Below are 13,401 nucleotides of genomic sequence, written 5' to 3' on the forward strand. Positions count from 1 at the left end.
ATCGCAGTGTTTCTGTTGTTAAGAAGAACGATGCAAAGTTCCTTCGGACATACATGCATGTCTGAGGGAACACAGCACCGTTTTTCTTCACAACATAGTCACTGCGATATCGTATTTATCTGTCGACAGCAGGCAGCGACCTCCAGTTAAAATGCCCTCCCCTGCACAAGAATTCCATAATGTGTGTACGAGTGCATGCTCTGACTCGGGAACGACGACATATGGAAGTTTGGGTATGACCGTGAGTCCTACACGGATAGCCAAAACAGTTAAGGCGACCGCTCGCGTAAAGCGGGAAATTCGTATTGGCCATCATGCAGCTGATGGTTGTTCGTATTCACAACTGCAAATGCATTTCACGTTTTATACCTTCATCTTTCACAAATTATGTACACAACAAGAGGACTGGGATCCTGTCTTGTCAAGTGGGGTACTAGAATAGACGTCTGAGTCGCAAGGTATTTTCTCGTAACCTGTTCCTCACACTCTTATCGCACACAGCGGCTCCTGTGGCCCTTCTGAGAACGTCTTGCAGTGCTCTGGCGGTATACAACGACGCCGCAAGTCAGAGATGGTCAGATACCAGTCTTCGCGTCGGCGACCTCGTCCAACTCGCCTTGTGTTCTGACCTACCTCTCTGTTGCATGTATGGAATCTATGGATGACATAGAGAGCTACTGACGTCTACAGCAACAAGACGGAAAGTCCATCCTTCTTGGTTCAACTGCCTTGCAACTTGCACTGCATTAAAATATCGTATTGCATGCGCTTGGTTGAATACAACGTCCACAAATGAGAAACGCCATATGTGTATATCACTAGAAAACACTGGGACAACGGAATACACTACCTTGTAATGCATAACACAGTCGATGGTGGCGAATGATTTTAGTTATTACATACATTGAAAGCGAAGATCTCAGGCTATGTAATACGATCACAGATACCACCTGTATCAAACTAGATTTATATACCGGAAGCTGAAACGCTTCTTCTCCTAATTCTTTTGAGTAGTGCATTTCTATCTTTTATAGCTTCTTTTCGAATGACCTTGTGTTTTCTCTAGACTTGGCTGGGCCAGTCCTAATTTGAAAGCCTTTGATTAGTTCTCACAGACACCGCCACTCCGGCCAGCAGACGCTTTTGAGGAGGGCTAGAAGTGACAGTGACGGGAGAGTTCTTAATGCTGTTGTTTCTAACGGCAGGCAGAGCGAGACGGTGGCCGTGTTTGACACCGCTGATTACGAGCGACCGCGCCGCGCAAACTGAATTATGCCGCGCCTCATAATGTTTCGGTTGGCAGCAGGAAAAAGAGTTAACGATTGCATTCACACGCTCGGGGAAGTATTTATGGGCAGGCGCGCCTGCTCTATTACGCTTTAATAATACCTCGTTTAAACTGTGCGTCAATATGTAATGTCGGTTTTCGGATAATTCAGTAGCGCGCGTTGTCGTTTACAGCCGACCGCCGCCTGTAACTTGTTTCGATAGGGCACTATTGGTGTTCAGCCTTCAACCGAACGTCAAGTCACATTAAAATTGGCTTCATGTTGTGATTTAGAAACTGTTGTTCTTAGAAGGGCGCAATACGTTAGACGCATAAATACAGGGAACGGTCTCCAAATATCACGGAAACATGAATGCCCAAAAAACGATAGATCGGTTTCTATAAGTGAATATACCGGTGAAATGAAAGTTCAACAATAAGTTGTTTAGTGCGTGATTCTCAGTGTTACTGTTTTTTTATTCCTTAGAATAACGCCTCGTCGGCAGTACGTGTTTACATGAAATGTATTCGCAGTTGCGAATACGAAAAACCATCAGCTGTTTCAGGGAATTACGACAGTGTCGTATTTATCCACCAATACCAGGTAGCGACTTTAAATTAAGAATGCCCTCCCCTGTATGGGAATTACATAATATCAGTAAGACTATAGGTTGTGACGCAGGAAAGACGACGAATAGAACTCTGGGTCCGGCCGTGAGCAGTGCATGGAGAGCCAAAGCGGTTAAGGCGACGGCTCGCGTAAATTTTCATGGTCGTCATTCGCTTACAAGGCTGTTGGTTGTTCGTATTCACAACTGTAAGTTCATTTTACGTATTTCATAACGGCTGTAGTCGCCGCTTTGCATTGTTCTTCTTAAAAACAAAGGCACAGCAATGTCGTAGCTACCTGTTTACTGACGGAGTTCTCTAAAGCCGTGATGTTAATGGTCTACCTCACGCTTGCAGAAGGCGAACGTGCCCAATAGAAATATCCTCACTAGTTAGTTCCTGTCTTATGGAGATTTCGGCAAGTGAAGTTCGTTTCTCTGCTGTTTTACAGTTAACTTACCGGTCACATGAGAAACTTGTTTCCACATTTAAACACTTACTTTTTCAACTACTATCCAATGAAAACTGCAACGTGATGTTATTCGTGTGAAAATCTGAGCAAATTGTATATTTTTATGACGTATGTGAGCACCGTGAGTGGCTGAGAAACTTCCGCCATTATGATTATACCAACAAAATAGTGGACGATTGTATTACTATGAAACTGGTACCCAACTTATTTAGAAAGAACCTTTTCGTTTAGAATTCTTAGCCTTGCGGAAGAACATAAAAACATTCGAGATAAGTGTTAGGAATTTGTAGAAACATAAAGTCGAGATAAAGAGAAGTAGCTGTCGGTATTTATCGAAATTTTTGTCATTGCCTGGCTAAGTGAAACGGCAATCACAGTTTGCCGCGATCAGACATTTTCACCATGTCCACGCTTTTAAAAATAGATATACATAAGAAATTTTCGTCACCACTGCACATTATACCGATTAAATTAAAATTATGTAGCCCTGTGAAAATATCAACTTGCCAGGTAAGAATGACTTTCAATATGTGTTTGCAGCGGACCTAGCAAGCAGCGGTAACACGTATATTCGCAATAGCGGTAAAAGGCGAATGCCTAACAAACACTGGGAAGGTGATATTGAGTTTTTTCTAGGAATGTTAATTTTTGGTGCTAAAAATGATGCTTATATGGGACGAACCGTGAGAGATGCATACTACCAAAGCTTCCTGACGAGTTTACGGCAGACTGTCGAGACGAAGCCAAAGGCTGCGTTTTTGCTTAATGAAAAGGCCACAGCTCATTGCGCACAGAGTGCAGCGAGATATGCTGCTTCTTTTGGCTATCACATTTCTCCTCATCCCCCGTATTCTCCGAACCAGGCAGCCGGTGCCTTTTTCCTCTTCATTAGGATGAAGAAGCCATAGCAAGGCAGGCATTTCCAGAACGACTGCCATGTCATTTTCGAGATAGAACGTTTCCTCAACAGCCAAATTGCAGAATTCCACAATCAAGCTGTCCACCAAGTCATCCATCGTTGGGAAAAAATGTATCGCATTGAAGGATGAAGAGTGAATATGCAGAGAAGGGCTAGCACTACTGTTGTTGTAGTCTTCAGTCCGAAGACTGGTTTGATGCAGTTTCCCCTGCTCCTACAGCCTACATCCTTCCTCCGATACTAGATTGGTAACCCTTCGATGTCTCAGAATGTGTCCAATCAACCGCTTCCTTCTTTTACTCAAGTTGTGCCACAAATTTTTTGTCTCCTCAATTCTATTCAGTACCTCCTCATTAGTTACTCGATCTACCCACATAACTTTCCGCATTCTTCTGTTGCGCCACATTTCAAAAGCCTCTGTTCTCATCTTGTCTAAACTGTTTATCGTTCACGTTTCACTTCCATACACGGCTACACTCCAGGCAAATAACTCCAGAAAAGATGTTCTAACACTTAAATCTATATTCAATGTCATTTCTCTTCTTCAGAAACGCTTTTCTGGCCATAGCCAGTCTACACTATATATACCTTCTCTATTTCGCCCATCATGAGTTATTTTGCTGTCCAAATAGCAAAACCTATATACTCCTTTTAAGTGCCTCGTTTCCTGATTTAATTCCCTCAGCATCATCTGATTTGATTCGACTACATTCCACTACCCTTGTTTTGCGTTTGTTGATGTTCATTTTATGTCCTTCTTTCAAGACGCTGTCCATTTCGTTCAACTGCTCCTCCAAGTCCTTTGCTGTCTTGGACAGAATTACAGTGTCATCGGCATTTATTTCTTCTCCCTGGACTTTAACTCCTGTTCCAAATTTTTCTTTGGTTTCCTTTATTGCTTGCTGCTTGTTCAGATTAAATAAAATTAGGGATAGGCTACAACTCTGTCTGACTCCCTTTTCAACCACTAATTCCCTTTCATGTCTCTCGACTCTTATAACTGCCGTTTGGTTTCTGTACAAGTTGTCAACAGCCTTGCGCTCCCCGTGTTTAAACCCTGCCACATTCTCAGTTTCAAAGAGTGTACTCCAGTCAACAATGTGAAAAGCTTTTTCTAACTCTAGAAAAGCTACAAATGTAGGTTTGTCTTTCTTTAACCTATCTTCTAAGATAAGCCACACTATCAGTACTGCCTCGCGTGTTCCTGAATTTCTCAGGAATCCAAATTGATCTTCCCCGAGTTGGGCTTTTACAAGTTTTTCCATTTTTCTGTAAAAAATTCGTGTTAGTACTTTGCAGCCATGATTTATTAAACTGATAGTTCGGTAATATTCACAGTTGTCAGCAACTGCTTTCTTTGGAGTTAGAATTATTACATTCTTCTTGAAGTCTGAGGGTAGTTCGCCTGTCTCATACATCTTGCACACCAGATGCAATAGTTTTGTCATGACTGACTCTCCCAAGGCTATCAGTCGTTCTGACAGAATGTCGTCTATTCCATGGGCCTTGATTCGACGTAGATCTTTCAGGGTTCTGTCAAATTCTTCTCGCAGTATCAAATCTCCAATCTCATCTTCAGCCACGTCCTCTTCCATGTCTATAATATTGCCTTCAACCTTATCTCTCTTGTATGGAGATATATACGCCTCCGACCTTCCAGCTTTCCCTTCTTTGCTTAGGAGTGGTTTTCGATCTGAGCTCTTGATGTTCATATAGCTGGTTTTCATTTCTCCTAAGGCCTCTTTAATTTTCCTGTTGATGGTATCTATCTTTCTCTTAGTGATACATGATTCTAAAGCCTTGCATTTGTCTTCTTGCCATTACTGCTTAATTAGTTTTGCACTGCCTGTAAATCTCATTTTAAGGCGTTTCTATTAACTTACGCCTGCTTCATTTGCTGGCACTTTCAACAAGTCTAATGATTGCAGCTTCTTTTTTCGTAAGTGATATAGAAATCTATCTGATGACCCCTTGCATGCTCAGTGAAACTGCAGTCCAAGTGTCTTGTTGGAGTTGGATATTCTCTTCTCTCATCACAATTAATGCTCACAAATGAATCGTCAAAATACACTATCTGCTCGGAAGTATCCGGACGGCTGTTAGTGGACATTAAAGTGGCATGTGTTCACCCTTCGCCTTTATCATGGCTTGAACTTTGCGAGTGGCACTTATGACTGTTGTAGAGTAATGCTGGATGAGGATGGAAACTATCATAATGCGCCATATTAAAACTAGTTCGAGTTCCTCAATTGATTTATTATTTCGAATTACAGTGTCCCCATTCCTCTTGGTCTGCATCACCAGGTCCCACAATGCTGAGGACACAACTTCGCTGTCTGCGAAATGGCTTGGCATGGAATGGCTGCCTCAGCGATCCATGCAGCACACTGCCGTGTGTCGGCCTTGTACGGCCGCGGAGTTGTGACGATGTTGACTCAGCAGTCTCCTTCCCTGTTGTCTCAGCACCACTCGCAGGAGCTACAAGGTGGTCCGCGGCGTGCTTCCTCACCGGCGTGGCTAAGATCGCAGCGACAACAAGCGCCAGCGATCTGGTGTACGAATCTGTGGCCCTCGCCTCAGGATGCATCCGGCGTGTGTTGGGAGCCAACACGACTGCCTACAGTAGCGAGCTGTGGCGTGGCCCGCCTCTGGCTGGCTGCGGACCCCGCGTTGGCTTCAGACGGTGGAACCAGCGACCTGCTATGGACTGGAACGCTGGTGCCCCATCTGCTGCTGCGTGGAGACAGTGGTGTGACGCGCCCTGCCCTCCAGGAGAGCTGTCACACTTGAGTGCCTTGTTAGTGAACCGGAACCTATTTATACGCGGCTGTGCGCCTCCGTTTTGCTAACGCGCCACTCCGAGTCATGTCCTCATAACACCTGGGTTGGGCCAGTGGGCCCCTTCTGCCTGTAACTTACACCATGCAAACCGCTGCATTTACTCTTTTCAGTGGGTCTACGGCCCTGTGGTCTCCATTCTACTCCGCAACCGCTGGCAGCGTAACTTTCTGTCAACAGGTCCGTGCCTGGGTGTAACTCGTGCACTCAGAAATGTTGCCCTTCTAACTTTTCCCTATGTTAACGGTAGTGCCGCTACACTGTGGAGGAATGGCAGCCCATTCTTCCCGCTTTGGTCTGGAGCAAAGTCGACGTTATAACGTACCCCAAAGTTGTTACTTTGGGTTCAGGTCAACACTCTGAACAGGCCAGTCTATTTCAACAATGTTATTGTCCACAAACAATATTCCCTATAAAAAGCAGCTTTAGAACAAGGTGCATTGTCATTCATATACGATCATCGTCTCCGTACTGTTCCTGTACTATACACAGTACACAATGAGGTAACATGTGTTCATACCCTTCGATATTTAACGTTTCCTTAAACGCAGTAAAGGGAGTAAGGGGATTGTGCCCTAACTATGAAAAACACCCCCCATACAGTAACACCACCTCCTCTGTAATTCACTATTACCGCTACATATGATGGTAAATAACGTGATCCAGATCAGACTGCCACAGGGTGTAGCGTGAACCATCAATCCATATCACTCGTTCCCAGTTAACCGATGTCAAGTGGTATCGCACTTCACACCTCCAGCGTCGCCTACCACTGACTACAGAAATGTGTGGCTTATGAGTAACAGCTTGACCATGCTATTTCTTCCAACTGTACTCCTCGGTTCTCAATGGTACTAGTCCGCCAGTAAACGAGGTCTGCCTGGTCCTGGTTTAGCTGCGGTTGTTCCTTCGTGATTCTACTTCATACTTATGTCACCAACAATCGAAGTGGGCAGCTTTAGGAGGGTTGAAACGTCCGTGATGGATTTGTTACTCAGGTGACATCCAGTGAGTACTCTACGCACGAAATCACTGCTCTCGTGACATTTAATGGTCAATTCCACATCACCTGATACATTTCACATCATTACGAAGTGTCGTACTCATGATCTATGGAATAAGTACTAATCTAATCTAATCTAATCTAATCACATAATGGTGCACCGATACTTTTGAACGGATAGTGTATATACTTAATCGAAACATACTGATATTTTTTTTCAGGATTTGCGTAGATACAAGGTTTGGTCAAATATAATCAAACATCGTGAGAAGTGCATGCTTCAACATAAATGCAGATGCTAGCCTGTCCTGCAGGTTGTGTTGTTATATTTGACCACGAACGGCATCTGTGTAACGCCCTCAGTACGTTGCAAGTGTCAGTTGTAGTCAGAACAGCGTTCTGTGTTGCTGAAAGTGCATTATGTCGATCTAAGTGACTTCCAAAGTGGGCAAATTGTTGGTGTCCGTATGATGTGAGCTTCCTTAAACAAGTAAGCCGACGTGTTAGGTGCTTCAAGTGGCATCGTGTCGAATACTTATACCTTAACAGGGAAGGTGGAAAAACAACATCCACTAACTCCCAACGCAGATGAAAATTTGTGTTAAATGGTTGTAACAGACAGTCATTGTAGAGGTTCGTTGGTTGGTTGGTTGATTCGGGAGAGAGGATCAAACAACGAGGTCATCGGTCCCTTCGGATTAGGGAAGGATAGGGAAGGAAGTCGGCCGTGCCCTTTCGCAGGAACCATCCCGGTACTTTCCTGAAACGTTTTAGGGAAATCACGGAAAACCTAAATCAGGATGGGGGGACGCGGGTTTGAATAGTCGTCCTCCCGAATACGAGGTCAGTCTGCTAGCCACTGGGCTACCTCGCTCAGTCATTGAAGAGGATTGTGACGAAAGATAAGAGCACGACAGCTGCAAATGTTACTCCAGAACTGAATGTCGTACTCGCGAACTCTGTCATCACCAAAATACGAAGACAGCTCCATAAGTAGGGAATTTCAGGGCGAGTTCGAGTTTCAAAACGACTCATCAGTGACTTAAATGCCCGTAACAGGAAAACATGGCGCCGAAACCCTAAAACGTGGGCTATGGAGCAACGGAAGAGTGCCATTTGGTCGGATGAGTCTTGTTTCACGTTGTTTCCAACTTCTAGCATAGTTTACGTCCAAAGAGTGGATAACGGCGGGGTTCAGTGATGATTTGAGCGGCGATACCGGGTATTCCATCGGCCCCATGGTTTCTGTGCAAGGCTGCATTACTACCAATTATTATGTGACCTCTTTGGCTATTCAAAGCCGTCCCAGTGGTGATGCTGTGACTCAAGTCGACAAGGCCCAGCTCACACAGCTGGCATCGCCCAGGACTGGTTTTCTGAGCACGTCGATGAGTTGTCCGTTTCCCCTAGCTACCACAGCTAACTGACATAAATGTTATTAAGCCTTTGTAGTCTACTTTGGGGAAAAAGGTGCGAGATTGGTATCCACCTCCATCATCGTTCCCTTGACTTGTCACTACTTTGACGTTAGAATGTTATAAGATTCCCTTGAAAACAAGACGATATAACCTATATAACTTCATACAGGACCTGTATTTATCCATTGCGAGACGACTGGAAGCTGTTTTTAATGCCAACGGGTTTCCTGCGGGGTGGCAATGTGTTGTGTTTTTTGGTTTTTCCATGTTTTTGTACAGCCCTTGTAGATCTACTGAAGGGATATTTGGTTTTAACAGTGAGTTATTCTCTTCTGTCCCTCTGCTTCGAGTGTCTGCCATTTTAAGTTTAGTGTTACACTGTTGCCTGGCATAAGAACGATGTGGTGGCTTCGTGGTTGAGGTGAAACGTCTATCTCAACGCTAAATTCGAGCAGACGGGTTAGTGAAGTACTAGAGGCCATTTTTAATCAAAGATAACGGTGAGCATCGCAATGCATTCAAACCTCTTAGCAAGCAAGCTATTTGCTCCGTTAGTTGTGATGATCACTTTGCATAGTCAGTTTGGAAGCCACTATCCCAAGTTAGAAATGCAGAAGACAAGAATGTTATTTTAGTTCCATCGCTTTTTATTGTTATGTATATTTATCTGGTAGCCACGAAAGAACAAGACATCGTACATAGGATATCGTCCTACTTCTTGCATTAAAAAAATAAATGAAAATAAAAAAGTTAGCACAATGTACAACTCCGACATTGCCTTACAAAAAAGCTGCACAGTCCCTGTTAGTTCTTATATTCCTCCTCTTCTTGCGGCTAATAAAGCGTCATCCACTTTCATATGTAAATTATCAGCTGCCCCAGCCCAATCCCACAGTCCACTGCCTTAATCAGTTTAGCACACCCCTTTCCTCTCAGTTTATGCTTGCGCTAACTTGGAGCTCAGGGCGAAAAAGAAATTGTTATCTCTTTCTGTGCTCCGAGTAATCCTTTCAGTGATCCTTCTAGCGTTTCGAAATACGTTGTTTCGTAAGCCAGCCGGCTTAGCATTGTATAGATTGGCGTAGGAATATTTTTTCCAAAAGAAATCATCGGCACAACTGTACGATTCACCGTATTTTCACTTATGTGTATGTAAGGGATTATAGCTAGCTGTGGCTCATTTCCAGATGTGGGAATCAACTGTTTGTAATTACGCCCTGAACTGTCTTGCTAAGCATTTGACCGTGGTTGTAGATGACTAACAAAAGGCGCTCAATCACCGTCAATTGACACCTGTATATTTGTATATTCCTAAATGTACTGCAGTCAACGTAGAACAAACTCAGCAGTCCTTCTCCGAACCACAAACTAAACTATACGATAATCATTTATTACTTCAGTTCCGTTATCAGTAGATCCTGCAACGACTTGTCTTTATTCAGAAAACAATTATCAGCGGATAAAAGCCCGTGAAAGCTATTCTAAAATTAAAGTTTGTTTACTGTCGTCTTTAGAGGATAGTTACAGGTAGTCAGTCACTATTACTAACGAAAGTGAAAGAAACATGAAATTATAGTCGAGTACCTCTTTAAGATTGTCCTGTCTAGCTGAATTATTTGTTAGTTGCCTTAACCAAAGTCGATAAAGGCGCTTTAGAAATCTTTGAGCGTTAACCGTGGATGTCATTATTGGCAATTTATAGTGGGTTAATGATAGTGGACTGTTTATAGCATGTATCCACCAGGAAACCCACTCCGAAACCAAAACATTTTGTTGGCTATACGCCCTACTTCTTTCATTTACCAGACCATATTTAAAACTGTGTATTAATGAAAGATGAAGAACTTCCGGTGATCTGTGAAAATAAGGTTACCGTTCCGTCGATATCAAAATATGTAGAAATGGGACACTAAGTCAATTTGACTAGGAGCTGAAATGAAATCAGCTGTTGTCTAAATGAAATTCACCTTAAGTGACCCAGGAAATCGAAATCAAACTTACACTGCGATGGCCTGAAGGTGATTTGAACCCGCCTGCTCTATAATACGATTCCACAATCTTCGTCGCTATATCATTTGCTAGTTTTGATTCCACTCGTCTCACTTTCGTATATCCATCTTCTATTTCGGATGGAGAGTCAGACAACGGCTGGACAGTATATAACAATCAATGATAACATCTCCAGCCGAGTGATTAACTCTGTTTATTCAAATGCGACCTGTTTCGGTGACACTACATCATCATCAGGACCCTCTATTGGCAAAGAGAGGTCAAATTTTTGCCAATAGATGGGCCTCATGATGGTGCAGTGTTTCACCGAAACCGGTCGCATTTGAATAAACAGATTTAAACACACGGCTGAGGGTGTTAACATGAATTACCACTCGTCTCACGAGAACTCTGGCTGCTATGATACTGATTATAGTCACAACTTTGGGAGGTGATGTTATTCGCCACACATCTCATCTGGCATTGCCACCGGTAACAACGTAATGATTGAGACATTGTATGTGCGCTCTTGATCAAATGTGGCCCTACATTTTCAGTTGTCGAGGCTTCTGGAGATCTTCTCATACGGATTCCCGGATGGTTCTTTGAAAGAAAAGTTTGGGAAGGTTACCTTCTGTTCTTATGCCAGTGATCTTTAATTCAATTCCAAACCATGTAACTGACAGCAAGACTAAAATTAATAGCTGACCTTAAGTAACGGCTAACATGGAAGATGTTCATCTCTATCTTTCCATTCTTATATCGTTATTCGTGACCTCCTTACATAATTCTTCAAACCCTGGGATATTTTCTCAAACGTACTACTTACTCCTTCTTGCTTTCATGTCACAGATAGTGCGCCGTCTCTAATGACACTGTCTGCGCTCATACTGTTTGCTAAAAAAAATGTTACTATCTTTCCAGTAAGATTTACTGAAAATATTGAAATACTATTATGACTTATAGTTCAGATTCTGTTGAATCAAATAAAAAATTAAGAGCTACCTATTTCCGAGACAGTTCTGCATACTGTGACTAAGTGGCTAAGGATTGTCTCTAAAAGTTAAAAAAAAATTAATCTCGGGTGAGGAGTAGAGAGTTGCGTTGAGTAATACTCGAAACGAGGAAATGAACGAATCAGATTCACCACAGACTGAACTGAAAACAGACGTCAGCTATTGGATACGTCTCTTTTCTCTTTCTCAAGTGCCTTAACCGCAACAGGGTATCTGCTAAATCATCCCAGTTTTAGAGTATCAGCTATTGGTTTGAAAACAAAAAGTGTCTAATGTTACATCAGATGTTATCAGCACACATGCTGTGAAGTGTCATTATTTGGTTTCAATGGGACAGACTCCGATGCGATACGAAGTGTCACCGTGAAAGGCATTTAAGGGTAGAAAATACAAAATCTAAAGCATGGTGGATGTTTGCTTCCTCACTTTGTCAATAATTAGAATTTTGACCTTGTTGCAAACGTATTTCGTCACACTTTCTTCTACGTTTACGGCAAATGTAATGAATATGCAGAAAAGCACGACTATTAAGTCGTATAAAATTCGTGTTATGGCACGTGTGGCGCGACCATCCCTAGTCACCATAACAGCTTCGTCGTGCTAGTAGTATTTCCATAATAGATGCCCTATCTTCTACCTTAAACACATTCGATAAACTTCCTGAACCTTGTCCAGAACTTTCAAGAACAGTTTTATAAGAAATAGCGATGAAAAGTTTAGATTATCGGAAATCACTTAGTTCACGTGCTGTAAAATGTGGCATTATGTCACAGAAATATTACATGTTCCGCTGTGGTAGCATCATGCATACATCTCAGTGATGTCTCTGTAAATCTCTCTGCAACGCTAGCTGATTCTCTGTACCAGTAAATATGTGAGAGTTATTTTTCCTCCAAAACTGTAGAGACAGAAAGGGCGACACCTCAGTGACACCGAAATTGAGATATTGCTTTCATAGGCAAATAATTTCCCGTTGTGAAAGGGAAAAGAACCATCTAAAATGAACATAGTTTGTTTTCAGGCGGCATCCTTTCAGGTTAGAATATTTGAAAAACATTCTGCACGTTGCGAATTTATTTTCCAACGATTTTCAGGATACGTGGTAGAGCTTCCGAATGTCATATAAGAAATCTTCAGTGCCAGTCCCTCCGTGACACGGGCCTCTAATGAAGAGCCGTAGCCCAACCATGACTGGGCAGTTCCTCTTATTTTAAGTCTATGTTCAGCTGTTCATACTATCGTCACAAAATTTAGTAACTTTTCTTTCATTGGTTTTCTGACTAGTTCGGTGCGAGCCGCCAAGAATTACTCTCCTGTGCCAGCCTCCAAATCTTAGAGTAGCACTTGCATTCTCAATCTTCAATTCTTTGTTGGATATGTTCTAGTCTCTGTCTTCCCCTAGAGTTTTAACATCTACAGGTCCCTTTAGAACCATGGAATTCATTCGCTGATGTCTCTTATGTCCTATCATCCTGTCCCTTCTTTTTGGCAGTGGTTTCCAAATGTTCGTTTACTTGCCGATATTGTGGAAAACCTCCTCACTTCTTATCACTCCACCTGATTTTCATCATCTTTGTATAGCACCACATCTAGGATGTTTCAATGCTCTTCTTCTTCGGTTTCTCCACAGTCCATGATTCACTTCCATACAGTGCTATTCTCCTGAGTCACAAACTTCCCCCTCAAATTAAGATCAATATTTCGTACTGGTAGACTCTTTTCGGCCAGGAATTCACTTCTTGCTCGTATTAGACCACTTTTTAAGTCATCCTTTGGTTTGTCAGTTCTGTGTTATTTTTCCATAAGGTAGCAGAATTCCTTCACTTCGTCCACTTTGTGGTCACCAATTTTGATATTAATTTCATCAGTA

General features: G+C 42.7%; 1 protein-coding gene across 1 annotated transcript in view; it reads left to right on the plus strand.

Annotated features, from left to right (window-relative positions):
- LOC124722549 (galactosylgalactosylxylosylprotein 3-beta-glucuronosyltransferase P-like) overlaps nt 1-13,401 on the plus strand; it is a 296,338-nt gene that overhangs the window by 75,491 nt on the left and 207,446 nt on the right. The gene's annotated exons all lie outside the window — the stretch shown is intronic.

This window comes from Schistocerca piceifrons, chromosome X, assembly GCF_021461385.2.
Source record: "Schistocerca piceifrons isolate TAMUIC-IGC-003096 chromosome X, iqSchPice1.1, whole genome shotgun sequence".
NCBI classification, from domain to species: domain Eukaryota; kingdom Metazoa; phylum Arthropoda; class Insecta; order Orthoptera; family Acrididae; genus Schistocerca; species Schistocerca piceifrons.